Below are 23745 nucleotides of genomic sequence, written 5' to 3'. Positions count from 1 at the left end.
CAGAAAAATCAACTGGTCTTAAAAAATGTTAAGTTCTACATAAGAAGAGACTTGCTGGATCAGGTCAAAGGCTCTTCTAGGTCAACTTCGTATAACTCACAAATGGCCCACCAGTTATCTGAGAGCACTCAAGACATACCTACATCCTGTTGCCACTCCCTTATGTCATTCAGAGATAGGTTATCTCTAGTACCAATAGGTTGCATACAGTCGCTATGACTTGTAATCTATTACTTGTAATCTATTATGGAGATTTCCTCCATAAATCTGTCCAATCCCCTTTTAAAGGGATCCTGGTCAGGTGCCATCACAATGTCCTGTGTCAAAGAGTTCTAGATTAATTACACACTGAGTAAAGAAATATTTTCTTTTGTCTCTTCTAACTCTGCCACCAATCCATTTTAGTGGGTGTCCTCTGGTTCTGGTGTTATGAAAGAGGGAAAAGAATGTCCTTTTATCCTTTCTCTTCATCCCATGCATAATTTTATATGGCTCAATCACATCCCTCCTCAGGCACCATCTTTCTAGACTGAAGTGCCCCAAACATTGTAAACTTTCTTCTTAAAGGAGGTGCCCCGGCTCACTAATCATTTTGGTCACTCTTTTCTAGCTGGATTGCATTCATTGTTCTGAACATAATCCTTTCTGGAAAGCTTCCTGGGATACTCACAAACTCTCTTTATTCCACAATGGCTCTTTAAAGGGAGGTATCTTGTGCAAGTATCTTTCAGCTCTCTACCCACACACACCATGTTGGGAATACCAAACAGGCCACAATCTCATTTTTACAAGCAGAAGTGAATTAACTGTGCCTTGCGACCGACAAACTATTGTTGGATGGACGGCTTGGCAGGATGCTAACTCAAGAGCAGGTGCCAGTAGTCACTGCAACAAAGCCTCAGTGGAGTCTGAAGAAGTACCTCCAAAGATAATGTGTAAATTTTCAAAATGTGAAAATTTAGCTTTGTTTTATAATACACAGCAACCTTGAAAATGAAACAGCACCCAGATGTACTGACAATCCTGTCAATAGATTGCACATTTAAGTCACTTTCTACATGAGAATTAAACATGCTCTTCTTGAAGTTGGTGAAATCACTGAGTATTACAAGCACTTGCCCAGGGAGGGCAAGTCTGAGGAGGGTAAGGCCCACTCCCCTGAGAGCATTTCCTCCCCCCCCCCATAGAGGAAGTATGAATAGGATAGAACTTGAATCAAAAACTTGTAATTAAAGTACAGGTGGAAGCTCCGTATCCACTGATTTGGCATCCAATGATCTGACTCACCACTGGCAGCGGGTGGTGTAAATGCCTTGTAACAAGAAAAAAAAAGCACCAAAATCCAATTTCCTACCTTCCTGCTGTTAAATCACACTGGTTCAAGCTTCTTGGGGTTAAAGATAGCTTTAAAAGTCCACTTCTGGGTTTCTTGCTCCTCCATTGTCATCCCATAATGCATCAGTATAGAACAAGAAACCTGGAAGTGGGTTTTTAAAGCCATTTTTCCACTGATTTGGTATCCCTTGATTTTTTTTTTTTTATCCACTGGGGTTTCCAGAATGGATGAACTATAGTCAGACACCCCCCTAAGTTTAACCCCCGACTTATCCAAGGGTCATAGAAAATTCCATTATTTTTGGCTCAAAACCTGCCCTTGAGTTATCTGTGGGACCATGACTGCGGTAAGTTGATTTGAATTATGGCCCAGTTTGGTTAAGTTGAACAGTGACGCAATACTGAGGCATCAGCCTCTGCTCTCAGAAGTGTGCAAAATGTTCCATTATAATTTGTCAATATAGCCTTGTAACAAGGAACAGTCAGGTATTGGGCCTGTATCTAAATAGCTAAGATTTAAGTACCTTTGGTATTTAATGTTAACATTAATGTTTTAATGCTTTATTTTGATTTTTTTTTTTTACTTATTGTTGTGACACACTGTACATTTATTATGAGCTTTGTAAACTGCCTTGAACATTTGCTTCAGCATTGGAAAGGTGGGATGTAAATTTTTTCAAATAAATAAATAAAATACAGCATGCCTATCTTTAAGGGATGCACAAAATGAATTATGGGAGAGTTAGAACATCTCATTATGCCCTTCCAGCATAATGCTATGATTGTTTACTCAGAAGTATCCCAGGTTTTACTCAGTTTATTCAGAAGTAAACCCCCTGACTGCAGTGGGACTTTTAGAAAAGCGTGCATAAAATTGCAGCCTGAATCTTTCATCACCCCATGGTCTTGTGATGGAAGCTAGCAGAAATAAAATGGAATTTTAGAATACTATTTATACAGGACATCTCCAGGAAAGCACCTTTAATCAAGTTAGATGCATTTAACTAAATCTAGAAAAATCAGTCTCATTGAAACCCAGAACAGTTTCACAGGATGTATTTTCTCTAAGTGCCTATTCAAGCCCGTGATTTGCCAACGAAAATAGTCCCCACCCCTTTCCTCTCTTCTCCTCAGTCCATGAATAGGACACATTACGCTTAATTGAAAACTGCAGTCAGGAAAGCAATCAGGCTGACATGGCTAATAACAGGCGTGCCTATTAAAGTATCATTATAGGCTAAATTAAAATTGCATTCCTTTTCTAAATATGAAAGCTGCCATTGTTATAGGATGCAAGTTGCTTCTCAATGGGATTTCGGCTCATAAGAAAAAAGGAAGAGCTTTTGTATATCTTTTTTTGTGTGCGTGAGCCTTACATTTAATGGCTGCGTTTCAGATTTATGATTGTTGTTATGGCTTTTATTTTCCTTTCATTCAGGAACATAAAGTTAAGACAAAGCCATAGTTAAAGACTTTCCCCCCTTGTTCTTCGAATAAATGTACTTTATATGCTCAGGATCATTCATGTTGAGTACTCCAGTCTCAACCAGAACGTCTCCATTGTTGACAGAATGGCTGGTGCTCACGGATCTTTGTAATCAGCACTGGTGGGCCATAGCTCAAGAGATGCCATAGCTCAGTGGAAGAACATGAGCTTTGCATGCAAAAGAGGTCCTGTAGCTCTGATTAAAAGTCTCCTTAGTAGCAGAACCATCATTATAGGGTATAGTTCTGATTTTATGTAGTTATTCAAAGGAATTATATACCATTTCTCTGGTATTTTTCTGGTTCAACATAAATGTTAAACATACAAACGTAAAAACATTTAAGTAAAAGTTAAACTTTAGAATAGCCTCCTCAGTATGGCAGTAACTTCTCCTGCCCCTCCCCCCACAGGCACTCAGAGTAGTTGCAGGCCACTCCAAGTGCTAGATTGTTTTTTCCACAAAAAGAGGAGGTCAGCTGCTAAGAGTGGGTCTCGGCCACTCCAAGTGCCATAACCTGGAAGTAACTGGCAGTGACGGCATCATGTCCCTGCAATTACTTCTGGGTCAGGCATTTCTGGGGGGGGGGGGTTGATGTGGAGAGTCATGGCCCCAAGTACCAGAGGGGACAACTATGCCTTTGAGGATTTGCTCAGGGATTGTTACCAGAGAAGATGCAAGAGTATTATTATTATTATTATTATTATTATTATTAACAGTATTTATATACCGCTTTTCAACAAAGTTCACAAAGCAGTTTACAGAGAAAAATCAAACAACTAATGGCTCCCTGTCCCGAAAGGGTTCACAATCTAAAAAGACGCAGAAGAATACCAGCAGGCAGCCACTAGAAAAGACACTGCTGGGGTGAGTATCTCTTAACTCTGCCAAAATGTGCATCAAACCAGATCCCCTCAGTTTCCCTCATTCTCTACCCACTTTGTGTTCCCCTAACCCCTAAGTTAATCGACACTGATTGTGTATCACTGGCACAAGCCAGTTTTTCATTAGACTCCTGGTCTCCAATAAGCAAGGGTCAAGTTTCTGTTGGACAAGCTGGACAAGTTTCTGGAGGAAAAGTCCATTACGGGTTACAAGCCATGATATGTATGCACAGCCTCCTGATTTTAGAAATGGGCTATGTCAGAATGCCAGATGCGAGGGAGGGCACCAGGATGAGGTCTCTTGTTATCTGGTGTGCTCCCTGGGGCATTTGGTGGGCCGTTGTGAGATACAGGAAGCTGGACTAGTTGGGCCTATGGCCTGATCCAGTGGGGCTGTTCTTATGTTCCACATACCTTTAGCTTCCTTTCTTTGCACCTTTGATCCAATGAGATACACCAGAATGAAGGACCAACACAAGGTATATTTGAGTATGCTTGAACAGATGTTTTCATGGAAAAGCTCATTATAGTAACTGAGAATACCTGATTAACACTGTTAAAAAACAGAACTGATGGAAATGTGGGGAAAGTGACTGCTAAATTCCACCATGCCTACCTTATTATGCTCACAATACTGTCAACATGGACAGAGTGGCTCTAGGCAGCACTCAAGCGCTTAAGTGAAAAAGGTACCATTGTTCACATAAAAGAATTGCTGCAACAGATTGATTCTTATACCCACTCCTTCTGTCTTTCCTGCAGTAATGAGGGCTTCTTTTAAAAATACATATCACTCCCAGGAACTCATGAATGTCCACCATAGTGTAAGATTTTGGCACTGTTATTATGAAAACAGCAATTTAAAACGTCGCCTAAAATCCCATACTCCTAATGAATGTAAAGGAGGGAAATAATAGCCACAGCAAATGCTAAATACCAGAAGGAGGTTCTTGGCAGAATACAAAATAGGAATATACTACATAAAAAGGGCACAACTGACGCAACAGTGAAAGCAAACCTTATTATTATCTTCCTTCAGGACATTTAGAAAATTACATTCATCCCTGCCCTTTGAAGACTCTCCTACTGCCTACACTGGAGATATTAGAAAACAATTATGCACTGGAAACTGTGACAGAAGACTACATTAGGTGGGGATGAACATCAGAAAGCACATCAAAGCATGTGCTAGGCCATGTCAATGGAGTAAATGCAGTTCAACAAAGTGTGGGTGAGCACAGCTGTGTGTTCATTTTCTTGCAAGATGAATGGCTCTTTTGCCTGATTGTACAAAATCTGTTCCCCTCAGATACTAACGATCATTGTTGTTGGATCAACACTGAAGAACTCCCCAGTTTTACAGTCTGATAGCACTATACAATCCATACTTACTGAGAAGTAAATATGAAAAAAATATTTACCCATATTCCCAATGGGCTCACCCTCAAGTACGTGGACCTAGGATTGAGCCTTAATGCTCCAAAATTACAGAAAATTACAGTCAAACCTAGCAATTAATAACCTCTGCACCATGTTTTCCTAAAGCTTTTAAAGACTGTTTTAACTTGAAAAATATATTAAAAGATTATAGTCGTGCACAGCATTAATCCAATGACTGCTCTTTGTTGTTTCAATCCTCTTTTTCTGTTTAGTATCATGTCTGCAAAGTGCAAAAACAGTCACCATCCAAATACCAGATGGGCTAAATATTATTTCAACACTAATCAGGACATATCGGGGATGATCTTTATCAAAAGTCTGTTCTGCATTATTTGCCAATATACATGTTTACTTCATTTCTTACTCACATCTTCCAAGCCATTAACATGCATGGACAGTCTATTATAGCACTTGATTATCTTATGTATCAAAGTGACAGATCTACAGCCTTAGTGACAGCATTACAGCTCACCAGCGCTAAGGGGCAATTAATCCCTTACGAATATGAGGAGAGTTACCGGATCATGACAAGCCTTGGAAGTCTGTCAACTCCTCTTGAATGAGGCCACTAGACTGTTAAGAGAAGCACTGGGTGTGCATTATAAGTGGTGGCAAAACTGTAAATCAAGCAATGGTTGGGGTGGAGGAATGAAAATAAAATAGCCAAAAGGAATGTGTCACAATGATTAACTTCACTTTTTGAGACAATTCCAAGAACAGCAGAACTTTCTGTCCATTCTATGAATGGAACTCTTCTTGGCTGTACAACAACTGGGAGCCAGTGTCATATAGGGCAGCAGTCTTTAAGCTTTTTCATGCCACAGTCCAAATAAAATATGAGTCTGGGGACCCACCATTAATTCCACCCTCCTCCCAGGACCCTATCTGTCCATCTTCACCCCGTTCACTGTAACCAAATGTTCTTATTAAAGAAAGCAAAAAAAGTTACCATGAAGTCTGGCACTAGTGAAAGCTATTTTAGCACAACTGCTAAGATCCTGATCAGGGCTGGAAAACAATCTCCTGGTACCTAAAGGGGATACACCCTTTATCTGGTAGTGCTCTAGTCCAGTGGTCTTCAACACTTTCATTCCCATGGTTGGCAACCTTCAGTCTCGAAAGACTATGGTATAAGCCTACAGCACCCAGTATTCCCATGCGGTCTCCCATCCAAGTACTAACCAGGTCTGACCCTGCTTAGCTTCCGAGATCAGACGAGATCGGGCATGTGCAGGGTAAGTTGCAGCGATTCTAAAACTGAGGCTTCTTGACCCTCTTGGGATCACAACCCGAAGGTTGGAGAATACTGGTGTAGGGATTAGACTGTTGGACTAGGAACTAGGACCCAGATCCAATTCTTTGCTCAACCATGAAGCTCCTTGAGTTACTCTATCAGTCTAATTATCACATGAAGTTGCTGTGAAATTAAAAGTGGGGCATGGGGAAGGGCAAAGTTCACCACCCTCCTCTACCTAGAGAAAGTATGAAATATAAATACATTTAAAAAAATGCAGTTCATACATTAATATAGCATTTTGGGGCATGCTTCTTATTGGAGTGACTCTGGGCACAATGTCTCGAATCTTTAAGTTTCCATTTACAAAGTAAAAATTGTAATCCCCTGCTTTAGAGAAGAAATTTTTATCTGGACCTTCAGCAGCCTTACCACATTTCAGTCAAGGTGTGAAGTTGGATGCAGCTTTGTTCATGATGAGAAAAGGGGAAATGGTTTCCATGGTAAGAGAGAAAAAGGCTGCTTCAGACAATCCTACACAAATGGCCAAGAGAAAATGGTAAGTACGTGGCACTTCTGTGATGCCCTGTGAATTTTCTGGAATTTCCAATGATCCAGTCTCACCTCAAACTTTAGAGGGCCAAAGTCATCCCTCCAGTTCTACTGAGTTAGCCCATCTGCCCCCCCATGCCTGTCTCCCCCCATGCCTTCTTCAAATTGGGCAAGGGATCAGCCTATGATAATAAGGAAATGTGAGCATTGTCTTGTCATTCCTTGGAATCCTTTTGGGTATCATTTCTTTGAATTACACTGCATTCTGAGTTCTGACTAGGGTCAAGTCAACCCCCCCCCCCCCATTGGCTGATTTTAATTTAAAAAAAAGAGAGAGAAAGGAGCTTCCAGTTGGAAGTATGCTTGGCTAGCATGTCTAGTTTGACCCTGAGAGTAACTTATTTATATGCTTCACCCACAATGAAATACAACAGAGAGCGACAGAACCACTCAACCCATAACTAAGCTTCAAACATGTCCTGGGATACAAATACAAAAATAGGTCTGCTGGCTATATTTAGTCCCAACTAGTCCAAAAACTGTGTCTGTTTCTAGTAGTGATGACCTTGTTGCCTCTGAAAAGTGTCCACATACATACACCATCCCACCCATCCACGTTCCCAATTACCAGTGGCAGGCAGTTCCCATTTTATAAATTTTTGCACCTGATAAAGCATTTCCCCTGTTTTGTCCCTGTTGTGGCTTTTCAGGAGATTTTTTAGGGATGCTCTTTAAAACAATGTTGATCTATGCACACATGCACCAGAGTCGCCAGTCTTGTGATTTCAGTCTTCTCGCCCCAAAGTCTCTTGAAGTTAAACGCTGGGAAATATTATTAACAGGTATGCAGACATGCAAATGTGCACAGATAAACACTAAGGCACCATGGAGAGTGCAAACTGTCATTGCAGGTGGTGGATAGCATTCTGATCTGCTAATTTGATCTTGTAACCTAGCCTCTTCTAACATACGTATCTTTGCATTAAAGAAAACTCTCTTTGGCTTTCAAATTACTGATTACACTCAGCTGCATTGCAGCAGATTTTTTGCCTCGGTTCTTTAAACCATTTCTCTCCACCACAAATAAATGTTTATTCAGGTATGGCTGAATGTGTCTGAATACAGGATAGCTACTGTACTGCAAATGAATACAGTACGGAACAGGTGAACAACAGTTAATTTGAACTGGGCAGAGGGATCTTTGGTATGAGACTACAGAAGCTACAAAAACTCAAACGTGACCCTATTTAAATCTGGGAAATACGGGCAAGTATGCAGCCTTGAAGGTGACAGCCATACTCCATTTGTCTCCAGCATTTGCTGTTAGGTGCACTAACTCTCAACATGAAGAATCTATTTAGCTCTAAAGGCAAATAGATAAGTTGAAATCTACAGGTATTAAGGCTTTATGAACTTCCAGAGCAACGTAAAATAGGCTGAACACATGCTTCTTTTAGACATAAATGAATGAAGAAAAAGCACTACCATGTCCAATAGCATGTAAGATGGAAAAGGAAAGAGCAGTATTCATGAATCTCTACCATGCTCAATGGTCAAGAAGCCAAAACATCCTCTGCGTCACTAACTTACTTTGTCTATTTACTTAAGGCAGTGTTTCTCAAACTGTGGGTCGGGACCCACTAGGTGGGTCATGAGCCAATTTCAGGTGGGTCCCCATTTATTTCAATCTTTTATTTTTAATAGACTTGATGCTACCATGGTATGTGACTGCATTTGGGGAAATGTTACAGACCTGTACTTTTAACAGGCTACTATGTATATTCTTTTAACAATGACAGTCAATGGGACTTATACCTTGGTAAATGTGGGTAGAACTGCAGCCTAGGATTGTTAAAAAATTTTCTGCACTTCCAGTCATACATCACTTCCGGTAGGTTCCCATTTATTGACAGACTCTCATTCTAAAAAGTGGGTCCCAGTGCTAAATGTGTGAGAACCACCGTAAGGAGTTTCCTCTGCCACCTGTAGTTACAGTAACTGAATTGTTTCCCAATAAGGCACAATTAAAATGTTTAGTCCTCGGAGGATATCATAGTCTCTGACTCAACTCCCTTCTGGAGACATCTCGGAATCCTTCTGCAGGAGACAGAGACATCTGTCTGATCTTCTTGCAGATGTTATACTGTAAAGAGTTTCCACTTGCATATGAAGTATCTTATAAACAGAGCATGAACCATTCAAGTCATTGCCCAAGATATCTGAATAAATTCACAACAAAGCAAACCAAGTTTGCCTGTCCTTGTGGGCTAGGTATTATCTTGTTAAATGATGGTAATTATTTCTCTCTTCCAAGACCGTTGTCCACTCTCATACAGTAATTATTGTCATTACATCTAATCACATAATCAGTGCGAATTCAAGTAACCACAAAATTAGAATACGCAATTATGTGATTTTGTTTGGCTGGAAAGCATGAGAGACTAATCAAGGAAATAGAGCTTCTCCAAAGTATTTGACAATGTCATGTAAAAACCAACTGAATCCATATATAAACCAAAGAATAGTATTTTTTTTTTTTTTTTACTATGACAGCCTAGGTTTAAGAAACTCCACTAACTATCTTTTTGAGGGGATTTTATTCTCCCTGGAACTCTGAAAATTCCTTGCAGCCTAGAAAGAAATTTTTTTTGAGAGAAAGAAGTGATCACAAAGAAACTGGGGGGCGCAGGGATTGACAAGATTTTAATCAAGGACTAAAGGTCTAGTTTTGGATATGTTCAGTACAGGGAAAAAAATTATCTCAAAGTAATGAATTTGAGACATACAGTGGGCTATTCTGCTTTATTGGTCCCTAGGAAGAACAGCAGCAACTCACAGTAATCATAAAAAAATTCCTTAGAGACTTGCTTTCCAATGTTTTGAGCTGCTTCTGTGTACCGACAGGTGCATCCAGTACTGCAGACTTATAGTAAATCCCAAAACGTCAGATCTGTCGGGCCTAGTTGGCGTAGCGTAGCAGCTAAGAAACTGAGCTGCAAACTGGGGCTTCTCCCATTTGAATTGCATCTCTCCCATAAACTCACTAGGTTGTCTTTGGCAAGTCACTCCCTTTCCACTTGAAACAGTTGCCTTTGTAAGACACCTTCTCCCTTTGTTCAGAAGGTGGCGGCTATGGTTCATTGTCTGCCTGATCATTGCTTCATTTATTTTTATCTAAATGGCTTTCAACTATTTTAACAGCTTTTCATTATTTGCTTTTAACTCATTTCTGCTCAGCCCACAGGTGTACACATTTGATCCCTGTTGCATATATGCAATGTTGGGCAGAAATGGCTTTTTAATATTGTTAAGTTGTTTTCTTACTTACAAGCTTTCTTACTTGAAAGCTAGTTGCTTTCTAGCTTACAAGTAGCTAAATTCTGCACCAGGAAAAACAAACCAATAAGCAAAACACTACTCCTGTGTCCTGCCTGGGTGCAAACTGGCTTCGTTTGGCATAGCTGTGATCTCCATCTGTGCAAAAACAAGGTGCTGTGCAGGTGTTCACACTCTACTCCCTAAGAAGCATTAATTATCCATTCCTTTGGTGTCCTGTTTGTCAACCTCCCTTCAACACATAAGGAACTAGAAGGTGGCTTTTTCTATAGAGAGCAGGAGCTGCAGCAGAGGAGAAAACACATTGAATGAATCACAGAAAGGGCAGAGCGAGTAGGTAGGAGCAAGTTTTGTCTTAGACTTCTGAAAGATATACAGCAAAACTTCAACGGTCCGGGATGCAATCGTCCAGCACTTTCAATTCTGCAGCATCACAGTTGTTCAGGAGTGCTCCCAGCTTAGGAGCAGACTTCCACTCTCACTGTCTCTGGCAGTGGTGTCTCCAAGACAGGCCATGGAAGCTGCTCAGACACAATCCGACCAGACTGGCAGTGATTTAAGTAGTGACTCATTATTGTCTGAGTCACTAGATCAGGCAACAACATAAGTGGTGGCACTAGAGCTATAATCAAGATCAGGAAGGCATCCCTTGATAGTCTAGCACAGGGGTGCCCAAACCCCAGCCCTGGGGCCACATGCAGCCCTCGAGGCTTCCCAATGCGGCCCTCAGGGAGTCCCCAGTCTCCAATGAGCCTCTGGCCCTCTGGAGATTTGTTGGAGCCCACACTGGCCCGATGCAACTGCTTCAGTGTGAGGGCAACTGTTTGACCTCTTGCGTGAGCTGTGGGACGAAGGCTCCCTTCACTGCTTGCTGTTTCATGTCTGATGCAGCGGAGGCAGCAAAGGAAAGGCCAGCCTTGCTTTGTGCAAGGCCTTTTATAGGCCTTGAGCTATTGCCAGACCTTCATTCATTCATATAAGTTCATCTTTAATATATTCATTTATGTAAGCTTATGTAAATTTATTCAAATTTTAAATGTAAATTAATTCTTTTTCCCCCCGGCCCCCGACACAGTGTCAGAAAGATGATGTGGCCCTCCAGCCAAAAACTTTGGACACCCCTGGTCTAGCATATCTAATAATCCAGTGCGACCAAGGGCCAAAAGGTGCTGAGCTAATAATGTTTTACTGGAAGAGTTCATTTCAGATAACACTCCCATCCTACATAAATGTTCCCTGAAATACATGCTAATTGTTTTGATGAGGTTTATTTCAAGTAAGCTTGCTGAGAATTGAAGACTTCTTTTAATCTCTAGTGTATGATCTAGCAATTGGGGACAGGTGGGGTCAAGCTACTTGTTGGGGACACTTGAACATTTGTGTGTGTGTGTGTGTGTGTGTGTGTGTGTGTGTGTGAGAGAGAGAGAGAGAGAGAGAGAGAGAGATTGGTTCCTTGGAAGCTGAACTGTGTTATCAAGCCATCTGCTTTTTCTGCACCTGCATGGAATCATATTGTTCAGCAAATAATATTACAGCCCACTCCTATCCTGCACAGTAACAGGCAGGCTGGCTGACCTGTGCTGTATCCAACACAGGATAGGTGGTGGATCCCACACAACTAGGAATAAGGAGATTTGTTTCCCCTTACCCTGTGTTGTGCAGCAGCCACCTCAATGCAGCTACTTGGATCTATGCCAGTGAAATTGCTAGCACAATCCAAGCAGGCTGGTGTAATGCTGGGCTGCTTGGGAGGGAGGTTAGGATCTGCCTAAGTGCTGGAGGCAGGTCCCACCCCCCTTCTGGGCCCAGACCACCCATTGGCCCACCCTCCCTGATCCAAAATGCCCACATTCCACCCTCTCCAAATCCCCCCCCCCCATGCTGACCTCTCCAGGCCAGCAAAAACTCACCCCTGCCCTGTGGGAATATGGCACAAAGAGGCCAGCACACATCCTCACACTGGCCTCCTCGACCCTTAAGGAGGGACAAAATGCACATTTGCGACACTCCTGGGCCAGCACAAGGTACTTGCACTGGCTCAACAAGCACTTATGATTGTGCTCTTAGTTCGTCTTGTCTCTTGTACCTATAAATACATAACCAACATGAATACCTTCTCACATCGGAGGAAAGAATAGAGGACCAGGATTGTGCTATTGGTTCAACTAAATTGGCTCTGGCACCAACGTGCAGTTATCTACCACTCCAAGCAGCCCTATAATTTGATCTTTCTTTTTGCCTTTTGCTATAAGAACTTCAACACATTTCTTCATTAACTTTTCTCTCCTAATGTGGTAGGAACTAGTGTCACACCCTCCCCAGACACAGCTTCATTAGCATGTCAGTTACAACCACACACTGTGAGTTCACAGAGATGAGGACTACCATGCTATGCCCAGCAGAGAGGCTGGCAGCGAATATTAAATTAAATCCTTCATGTAAAGAAAAAGGAGGGGGTAAAAAGAATAAAAACACAAAGTGTAGGTACAAGCTTTCATGCACACCTATTCAGGTTGTCTACTCTCCTAGCTTTACTTTGGAAATTCAGATTCACAGATACCCGATTTGTCCATAAATCAAGTTCTAGACACGTGAATGTTTTTGCCAACTGTCCACTCACAAAATAACTACATTTTTTGCCATTGTTGGTACACGACCGAAGGAAGCAAATGGTTTTTCCAATCTGTCACCAATTTGTGAGGCGATGCAAAGAAAAGCAAGGCTCAGTACACAAGTTGCTGCACTGCCCTATTTCAATGGAAGCCAGCCATGACTGCAGCCTAACCTGCTGAGGCAGTTCTGCTTGCTGCCTCCCCAGTGATTGCTGATACAGGCCCCCAGCTTGTTTTTCATTGGAAGCCAGCTGTATTGCAGCAAATTGGATGCTAGCTGCCTCCCTGTGTATTGTAATGTGTGTCTGTTGCTGCTTAACTCACTGACTGTACTGGAGAAGAAAGGAGCGGTGTGAAAAGGCAAAGTACTTTTTTTCTGTACTTGCTGGTCTGCCTCCCATGGCTCCACATCACTGGATTCAGAATAGCATCAGAATGTTCTTATGAATGGGGAATAGGAGCAGTGAAACCCGATCAGTGCTTTGCTGTGGTGAACTGGGAGAGGGAGCATAGCTCAGTGGTAGAGCATATGCTCTGCCCTAAAAGGTCCTAATCACCAGCATATTACTGGGGCTGAAACTGTGGAGAGCTGCTGCCAGTGTAGGCGATACTGACCTAGAAGGACCAATAGATCTGCAGCCAGCTTCATACAGTTCTGTGAGCCACATCCTATTAAGTGGCATTTTAGTACTTTGATTATTAAGAGTATTTATATGCCAGTTTTCAATAAGCATGAAAAGAGGGCTCACAGACTGCAGCCTCCCAGGCACCCCACTTTATGTGTCTGATTTTAAAAGGGAAAAAGTGAACTGCAATAACCCAGAAAACGTGGGTTGCCCTAGCTAGCTGGGAACATGATCCTTTGACACATGGTAGATCAGGTTTTGAGCCACTCAGTCATTGTAGTCACCTTGGCCATTTGGTCTTGTGAACTGTGAGTAGGCAAAGGAATGGAGAAAGAACTTCTCATTGAATGAAATGACAAACTGAAATGGCAGACCGAGAACGAGACTGTATGCAGAGTATTGTACTACTTTTCCTACAGCATTCCGAATAAGACATCTATTATAAACAATTAACCTTGGCAAGTCGCATGGTGGTATTTGATGCAGTCATACTAATTTTCCTCTCTTCAAAAAGCTTCAGTTATTGCTTCTCTTGCCCTGTCCCTGACCTCAGATTCTTTGAGAATGAGAATCTTCTACAGCAGTTCAGTAATACCCTATATTTTAAGCATTTTCCCCCTACACCAGTGCATGATATACTTAAGCGATCTGGAGAACAGTCAAGTATCAAATATCATGCACTCTCACTTGCATGCCAAAGAGGGATGATTTCAAGTCCCTGTGGCAGCCTAGTTCATATCCAGTGCTGGCAGTGCAGTCGAGCTTAGACAGCTGGGCCGTATTGTTAAAGATGCTCCCCTTGGATTCAAGATATTAAACTTGGGGCCGGTGCCAAAAATGCCATTACATTAGAACTCAAATGCCACTTGGGCATCTGGGAAAGTTCAACTGTATATTAAAGCCGATGTTTAGAGCGTAGCCCAGAACAAACAACACAGTGCCACAGTAATGGCTACTCCAAGCCCATTAAATTGAATGAGAGTCTCTATCCATTGGCTTCATTGCATGTTTTCATCAAGGCTTAAGCATACAGAGCTGTTGTGTTGCAGTCTCAGACAGCAACACGGTAATTTTGCTCACAAGCACAATCCACACTTTTGCTTCTTCCCTTAATTGGACACCGACACAAGACAATCATCGAAAGGTAACATCAGCACAGGGAACTGTTAGGCAGCCTCAGCTCTTGGCTGGGAGAGGAGGAGGCTCCCTATACTGGCATTACATCTCGTTCTTCTAATTAGTGCACATGTCATTCAAGCATCCATACTGTTCCCTTTTGTAACTCATGCAGCAGACCACGTGCAAGAGTAGAGTATTGGGGGGGAGGGTGGAAGAGGAAGAAGTGATGGGGAAGAAGTGCTTCTGCATGATCCACAGCCTCTCAATTATCTTCTGCCCTAGCAAATACAGCACCAAAGTCTGCAGAGAATCTACTGCTCATTCAGATCATACAACACTGATTAGTTACCCTGAGTTATTTGGATAAGGCAGGGTTTAAATCTGAAAATGTAAATTACAGCTTAGTAGCCATTGGCTGGTCTCTTCTTTCAGTTACGCCACTGGCAATATGTCTGAGGGCACAAGACCTGCAAGCTAGTCAGAATCTGATTTGGATCTCTCAAAACTGGAGGGAATTTCCCCTAAATATATCCTTTCAGATTTCTCTACAAAACACATCTAATGCAGCTATTTTCAACCAGTGTTGAAAATTGGTGTGCTATGAATGGTTCACAGGCATACCATGGGAATTTGGGGAAAGGTTATTTATTAGTACAGCCTTTGGAGGATGAGAGCACCCCCCCCCCCCCAGTAGCACAGTGTATCTTGTTAATTGTCAAAAAACTGATGGGGTGTCCTGAAAATTGTAGTGCCTTCTCAGAGTGCTGTGAGATAGAAAAGGTTGAAAACTGATGTTTTCCTAACACAGATTCTTAGGTCCACATAGGCTTTTCTAAGAAAGGTTTAGGATTGTATCTCTTGAACAACAGCTGCTCTCCACCCCCTCCCCCCATGCAGCAAACCTCTTTTGATAATCAATTTGCAAGATGGCAAGAGCAGATCTGTCACTCCAAAGGAAGAAGTCAAAGATTCTCCTTGGATCTCAGCCAGAGTTTTCACTGCCAACCACACAAAACAGCCTAAGCACATGTAACTACAATTGCTCACAATCAGTTCTTGCCTCTTTCACCCTGCCTTTGAACTGTTCTCCAACATGCATCAGTTTGTAATCTGAGGTGGCAGACTAGATTAAATATTTTGACAATATTGAGGAATTAGTTAAACCTCTAAACCAGTGTTTCTCAAACTGTGGGTCGGAACCCATCAGGTGGGTCGTGAGCCAATTTCAGGTGGGTCCCCAATCATTTAAATATTTTACTTTTAATACATTAGACTTGATGCTACCACAGTATGTGACTGCATTTGGGGAAATGTAACAGACCTATGCTTTTAACAAACTACTATGTACAGGTTGAGACTAATTATTCGTGTGGGTTCCTTTCCAAGCACTCACTTGGATAAAAAAAAAAAAAATCCACTATAGCAAATCAATTTAAAAAAGTTTCTTTGCTCCAGTGATTGAAAAACAGCCTTGCTGACCTTTTGACTCTAAGGTAAGAGTCATTAAGAAGACAATCCATCAGCACTTCACTCAGCCCCTCCCTTCACCATTGCCAAATGATCACATTTCTTTCACATGCTGGGGGAAGGGAGGGGTCTGAAGGTGAGAGAAGGATTGATGGATTATCAGCCAACTGCCCCCCCTTTCATTAAGGAGGCTATTGTTAAAGCACTGTTCAGTTTTTAAAACTGATTTTAAAGGGATGCATTTTTTCCCTTCTCCAAGGATCAGCACATTCTCTCTCATTTGCAGGGGCCATTCCTGTTGAGTCAAATCCCTGTATAAAAAAATCTGTGTATAAATAGACTGGACCTATATATTCTTTTTAACAATGATAGTCAATGGGACGCACTCCCGGGTAAGTGTGGGTAGGATTGCAGCCTAGGATTGTAGAAGTTTTCCTGCTTGATGATGTCATTCTAGTCATGATATCACTTCTGGTGGGTCCTGACAGATTCTCATTCTAAAAAGTGGGTCCCGGTGCTGAAAGTTTGAAAACCACTGCTCTAAACCAGGGGTGCTCAAACTTTCAACTTTAGGGATGCTGGACCTTTAAAAAGTGTATAGAAGAGAGAATTGCAGCAGGTGCAACTTGTCATCCCACAGATGACAAGCTACACCTGCTGAAATTCTCTCTTCTATACACTTGTTAAAGGTCCAGCATCCCTAAAGTTGAAAGTTTGAGCACCCCTGCTCTAAACTATCTGCATACTTTCAGGAACAACTAGAATTTGCTTAGCCATGTTCCATTTCAATTTCAGAGCCAAAAGCCTGCACCCATTTTCAAATAGCTCCTGCCCCTCTGCTGCTGTGGCCCAGTCTCTGTCCAACCACAAGCAAGGGGTACCACCTCAGACGGCTGCAAGAGTCCCTCCCCTTTTTAACATTCTGTAAGTAAAAACGCAGGAAAGTGAGCACAAGTCAGGCCTCTCCTTTTCAGTTACAATTAGTTACTGTGCAAAATGAAAGAACAGACAATGCAAGCTGACAGTACCAAACAATATGATGCATCTGGGAAACCTTTAGCAATCTGCTAAATCAACCTGATTTAAGAGGCACAAAGATGGACAGTTCACTTGTTCTTCACTCCAGGGTAGAAACATAAATGATTAAGTGGCTGCCCCTACGGAACAGTCAGGCAGATTTCTTGGATAGCTTTGTTAAACCATCCCTTCATTTGTGCAGGCATCTTTTGTGTGAGACTCCTTTGTTGCTATTTTCTGCACTGCACACTAGGTAGAGAGTTGGGAAAAAAAGCACTTGAGCTATTGAGGGCACAATCCAGAAAGCACCTTTGGCTGGCACAAGACCCTTGCGCCGGCCGATGAGTGTCGCGAAAGTGCCATCAAGCATTTTTGTACCACCCTAGGAGGAGGGAGACCAACCCAAGCCCCATTAGACTGGTAGAAAAGGTAAGCCCGCACCAGCTGAACTTGGCTGGCACAAGGGTCTGGGGACATGGGGAGAGGCAGCAGGTGAGGGGCAAAGCCAGGATCCAGCATAACCTATCCCTTATCCCGGGCTGCTCGGATCTGCACCACCTCCTTCAGTGGCGCAGATCTGAGTGGCCCCATTGGGGCTGCTGCAGTTTTACCCAGGGTAAAGGGGAAGCGATTCCCCTTGCCCTGGGTTGAGTTGCTTTCATTGGATCCACAGCAGGTCAGGGCTCTCCGTGGACTGGGCTGTTAGTTCCACTGATGAAACTAGAGTATGAGGTGATTTGGGGGGTTTGGGGGGGGCACTTTTCACACAGAGTGCTTTCCTTAATTTTATTTGTCACATTTTTATACCACCCTTCCTACTCTATCTAAAGATCAGCTCCTCTTGGAACTTATTTCCATCTGAGTTTTGGATGGAAGCATTAATGTGAAATGTACTGTTATTTTTCTTTTTTCTTTTAGAAAAACAACACATGGGGCAAATTATGTCCATCCTCTAACCTTCCTCTTTCTCTGCCTCTCCAATGTTATTTTTTGGGGGTGCCACCACTGGCTGAGTTCCATTGTACCAGTGTTTCTCAACTAGTGGTACTTGTGCCACCACTGGTACTTGAAATGGTGTCTAGTGATACTCGAGGGACCTCCCCCAGACCGCCACCACCTGGCAGTGAGACCAGCAATGCAACCTGAAAAGCAGCAGTAGAAGGCTTGGCTCAACATGCACACCTCCAGCATGCACTTTTGGTATGCGTGAAAAAGTCCTCCTCTCTGCCCTGAGCCGCTTACCAGTGTTTGTGGTATTATATCTGGCCTCCCAATCCAGGATTAACTGGTGATAATATCATCACCAGTTACTTCCAGTGGTACTTTCAATTGGTGGACCATGCAAAGTGGTACAGCGGGGGACAAACATTGAAAAACGCTGCATAGTCATGTCGTGAGAATGGATGATGGCCGGATCCCAAAGGATCTTCTCTATGGAGAACTCGTGCAAGGAAAGCACCTTACAGGTAGACCACAGCTGCGATACAAGGACATCTGCAAGAGGGATCTGAAGGCCTTAGGAGTAGACCTCAACAAGTGGGAAACCCTGGCCTCTGAGCGGCCCGCTTGGAGGCAGGCTGTGCAGCATGGCCTTTCCCAGTTTGAAGAGACACTTGGCCGACAGTCTGAGGCAAAGAAGTAAAGAAGGAAGGCCCATAGCCAGGGAGACAGACCAGGGACAGACTGCACTTGCTCCCGGTGTGGAAGGGATTGTCACTCCCGAATTGGCCTTTTCAGCCACACTAGACGCTGTTCCAGAACCACCATTCAGAGCGCGATACCATAGTCTTTCGAGACTGAAGGTTACCAACATACAACAGCCATGCCTACATGAGAACACTAAGACTCATAAAATATCATGATCTTAATGGCACATCACAAGGATGCTGAGGGGTGTAATGCACATCGTGCAGGTCACACACATAGGCATGTGTACACACCCTTCCAGAATGAATGAACAGGGTCATAATAAGACACAGGTACTTTACATTTTAACAGTGTGGAATATATTTAATTTCAGTGCTTTAATTGAGCAAAGGAATAATGTGTTTAAAGGTCATGGAATATCTTTAATCTTAGTTAAAAAGTCATCATATCTTTAATGAAAGAACCCAGCAAGGCTGCGGTGTCGACAGAAATGCCAGGGGAATTAGCCGACAAGACTCCAGTATTTACTTGCTAACTCTTACTGTGATGGTAGTGAGTACAATCATTTAATTCCTCCTCAAGACAAATTACTGGCTTGTTATGCCAGGGTTAGTGGTGGGCAGAAAAGAACACCAGCCAGCCACTTTGATCCTCAAAAGATATGAATCATGCTAGTGCAATGGGAAAGAATGCATGTGGCCCTCATAATCTCTCATTACAGCCCAGGGTACCTGGTACAGTCTGCAAAGATCATCAGGGAACCCCCTCCAGCTATGTAAATGGTTATGGTGATTCAAGAATCAGTAGTAGGATGGCCAGTTTGACAAAATGATCCTTTTTTTTTCCTCTCCAGGAGAACAGATAGTAAGGATTCTCAGGCCATTTTGGGTTCACCAATAGGCTACGCTTGGCTATTGCACTCTACCCTGGTACAGGCATCTCCCAGTATCCACGGATCTGGTATGTGAGGTTTCACTATTTGTGGTTCTCTGTGGGCCACAGAGTACTACACTTTGTATACACTTTCCCTGTGTTTGCAGTTTGGAACTCTTACAGATAAGGGGGGATGCCAATACTCATTTTTCAGGGGATTGGCAGCATTGTGATATCACCAAGCCCATCTAAGTTATCTCAGGATTTAGCATGCACCTGACCCAATAACTCTAGAGTCAGGTAAAGAATGAAATATTTCCCTTCTGCTGGTGAATTCTGCAGACAGCTGGTATTCTATAGCAGGGGTGCCCAAACCCCGGCCCTGGGCCACATGCGGCCCTTGAGGCTTCTCAATGCAGCCCTCAGGGAGCCCTCAGTCTCCAATGAGCCTCTGGCCCTCCAGAGATTTGTTGGAGCCCACACTGGCCCAACGCAACTGCTCTCAGCGTGAGGGCAACTGTTTGACCTCTCGCTTGAGCTGTGAAATGAGGGCTCCCTTCACTGCTTGCTGTTTCATGTCTGTGATGCAGCAGAGGCAGCAAAGGAAAGGCCAGCCTTGCTTTGTGCAAGACCTTTTATAGGCCTCGAGCTATTGCAAGACCTTCATTCATTCATATAAGTTCATCTTCAATATATTCATTTATGTAAACTTGTGCAAATTTATTCAAATTTAAATGTAAATTAATTTTTCCCCCTGTCCCTGACAGAGAGATGATGTGGCCCTCCTGCCAAAAACTTTGGACACCCCTGTTCTATAGGATTCTCAAACTAAGACAATCTACACTATCTGTATCCAGAGTCTGAAAACACCAAAACAAACAAAAAAACACAGTGAAATCTTCTGAAACATTAAATTATCCTTTCTGTTTCTCTACATTCCATCATTAAACAAGCAACTAGGATACAAGAGACATGTCATCTTACTTAGGAGTGCTGAAAAAAATCCAGAACAGCTGGTAATATTTGTACCATTCCAATAAGCCATCTGCAACCTGGTTTTCGAGAAGGATGGAGATGTGGAGCATGACACACTGAAATTGCTCCAGTGGAAGATTAATATCAACGGCAAACATAAGCAAAGAATTCATTTTATGTGCATCAAACAACAACTGGGAGGCAAATGCCACCAATGAAACCTGTACACTTAATATATGCAAACTGAAACAACAATGTACCAGGAGAGACATTATCGTCCTCTGTGCTAAACCATCTGCAGTACGCATTTCACATATTCATTTCTTTACTTAAGCTTCCTTCCAGAAGACTCCTGTTCCTTGGAGAAAGGCGCAAAGGAAACACAGCATCCAGCTACTAAAGTGATCATTATATTGAGAAAGCAAGAAAGTAATATTGTTGCTGCCCACCATGCATCGTTTTGTAACGTAAACCTTGTGTCATTTGTGTGCTCTCCTGCCCAGCTGTCATCTTTTCCCAGCAATAAGCAGGGATGGCCAAACTTGCTCATCATACGTGGCTCTTACGTTAAGCTCCAGGTGTTTGAGAGCCACAAAATTTAAGCAGCATTTAGATTCTTAGATGCATTTACTCACCATGAACATTAAACATACGTTTTAATCCAGTGGACTCTCAGTTTATTATTTACCTCGTAAATAATTATAAATCTTGCAAATTTCTTATTTTCTTTTTATATTAATTGTGATGCAAAAAGCCAATGTGAGGCCTCCCTTTGCGGGGAGGGGAGGTTAGCTCAATGATAACTGAAATGTGTTTATCAGTGGTGTGAAAATTTATAGAGTCTTTGGGGGAAGGGGGAGTAATAGAACATCATTTACCCTCAGCACTAAAAACAAAGGATAGGACTCAATAAAACACAATAAACTTTTTGACAGATTTACAAGATGTTAATTGTTTTTGTCTGGCTATAGTCCTAGTTCATAAAACATATTTTATTAATTTTATTTCATCGTCTCGTATTCCAAGATAGAGCACTTAATGTATTCTGGCTGAGTTGCAATCTATGTTCATATTTTTAGTTAAGGGAATTTAAGCTATGTTCTTTATCTGTTTAAAAAAAAAACTCCACCATTAAATGGATTCAATACTCTAGTGTAGCTAGCTAGCAAGTTAAATGTCAAGGAAGAGAGACAGACAGAGATTAGAGTTTGGGGGAGGGGAGAATAGGCATTTAGGCTGCAATTTACAGCCCACTTACACCTGAGTTGTCCCAGGGCTATCCTGTTGACTTCCGTAGAATGTACTTGAAGGCAAATGGGTTGTGAAGTGAATCCCTGGTCATGAGGTGCATTTATAGTAACTAAATATCATGTCATCCTTTATAGCACAATATAAAGAGTTTTACAGTCCTTCCGATACTGTCTAGCAATGGAGTGTTGTACATGAGCACTGTTGTGAGACACTAAAGCCAATGTGTCAATACCATAGCCATAGAGGGCATCTTCACATTGTACATCTCCTACATTGCCTCTTAACCATGGATCACACTAGAATGCCAAGACCCAAAATTAAACCCAACTGAGGAATTTATAACCAGCTGTGCCTAAATGTAGTGTATGGCTGGTTTGAGGCCATTGATAGAGCAAGGAAAGTGCCTCTGATTTGAGTAACAGTAGCCACATGACAGTTTCCCAAAAATATAGATTTTATTAAAATATATGGAAAAATAAGGAAAAGGCAATGTTTACTTCTCCGGTCAGTTGCCAAGCAGTTTACAGGGTGTGGTTCAAAGGCAATTTGTAACTAACTCTGTTTGCACAGGCACAGGTTAAAGTGAAGGGGAGGAGAGAGAAAGCTAAGCTTTCATTGCCACAGGATGTTATGATGGCATCTGGCCTAGATGCCTTTAAAAGGGATTGGACAAATTTCTGAAGGAAAAATCCATTACGGGTTACAAGCCATGATGTGTATGTGCAACCTCCTGGTTTTAGAAATGGGCTATGTCAGATGCAAGGGAGGGCACCAGGATGCAGGTCTCTTGTTATCTGGTGTGCTCCCTGGGGCACTTGGTGGGCCGATGTGAGATACAGGAAGCTGGACTAGATGGGCCTATGGCCTGCTCCAGTGGGGTTGTTCTTATGTTCTTATTTGAGATGACCCAAATTAATAGGTTTAAAACATGCATCGGGGAATGCAAGATTTTGGGAAGAATTAATTTACATTTAAAATTTGAATAAATTTTCATAAGTTTACATAAATGAATATATTAAAGATGAACTTATATGAATGAATTAAGGTCTTGCAATAGCTCAAGGCCTATAAAAGGCCTTGCACAAAGCAAGGCTGGCCTTTCCTTTGCTGCTGCTACTGCATCACAGACATGAAACAACAAGCAGTGAAGGGAGCCCTCATCCCACAGCTCACACGAGAGGTCAGACAGTTGCCCTCACACTGAGAGCGGTTGCATCAGGCCAGTGTGGGCTCCAACAAATCTCTGGAGGGCCAGAGGCTCATTGGAGTCTGGGGGCTACCTGAGGGCCACATTGAGAGAACCCGTGGGCCACAAGTGGCCCCAGGGCCAGGGTTTGGGCACCCCTGCCTTAGAGAAACGGTACCCAAACCAGGGGTCACAACTCTAATGAGGGTCACCGTGAATGTCCCTGAGAGTTGCAGGACTGCAGCATTATAGGTTATTATTAACACATACCAACTCCATGGGACTAAGAAAAATTGCACTTAGGGTCAGTGGCGTCACTACGGTTCGCGTCACCCGGGATGCCAGCGCGTCACCCCCCATGTAGCGGGTGGGGCAACACCCCAGGTGGTGGGCGTGGTGATGTACTATCCATCCCCACTGGTTTTTTGGCTGTACCTTTGGATAGAACAAAGACAGAACACATTCTGCATGAAATTACGCATTGATTGATATATAACATGATGGTATTATTCCTCCAAATTATGATTTTAGTGATTTTGGTCACTAGTGGTGTCACATACACCCCCAGGGTGTTTACTTACTAACACCTTATTGCAGCAGTTCTCAAACTTTTAGCACTGGGACCCACTTTTTAGAATGACAATCTGTCCAAGACCTACCAGAAGTGATGTCATGGTGGAAGTGACATCATCTGGCAAATTAAAACA

At 42.5% G+C, this 23745-nt stretch overlaps 1 pseudogene; it reads right to left on the bottom strand.

Annotated features, from left to right (window-relative positions):
• Positions 1 to 6276: 6276 nt before the first annotated feature.
• LOC136656697 (5S ribosomal RNA) lies at positions 6277 to 6391 on the bottom strand (annotated as a pseudogene).
• Between the last annotated feature and the right edge of the window lie 17354 nt (positions 6392 to 23745).

This window comes from Tiliqua scincoides, chromosome 6, assembly GCF_035046505.1.
Source record: "Tiliqua scincoides isolate rTilSci1 chromosome 6, rTilSci1.hap2, whole genome shotgun sequence".
In the NCBI taxonomy this organism is placed as follows: Eukaryota; Metazoa; Chordata; class Lepidosauria; order Squamata; family Scincidae; genus Tiliqua; species Tiliqua scincoides.
The sequence above is the reverse complement of the archived record's forward strand: the minus strand, read 5'-3'. Positions and strand labels throughout refer to the sequence as shown.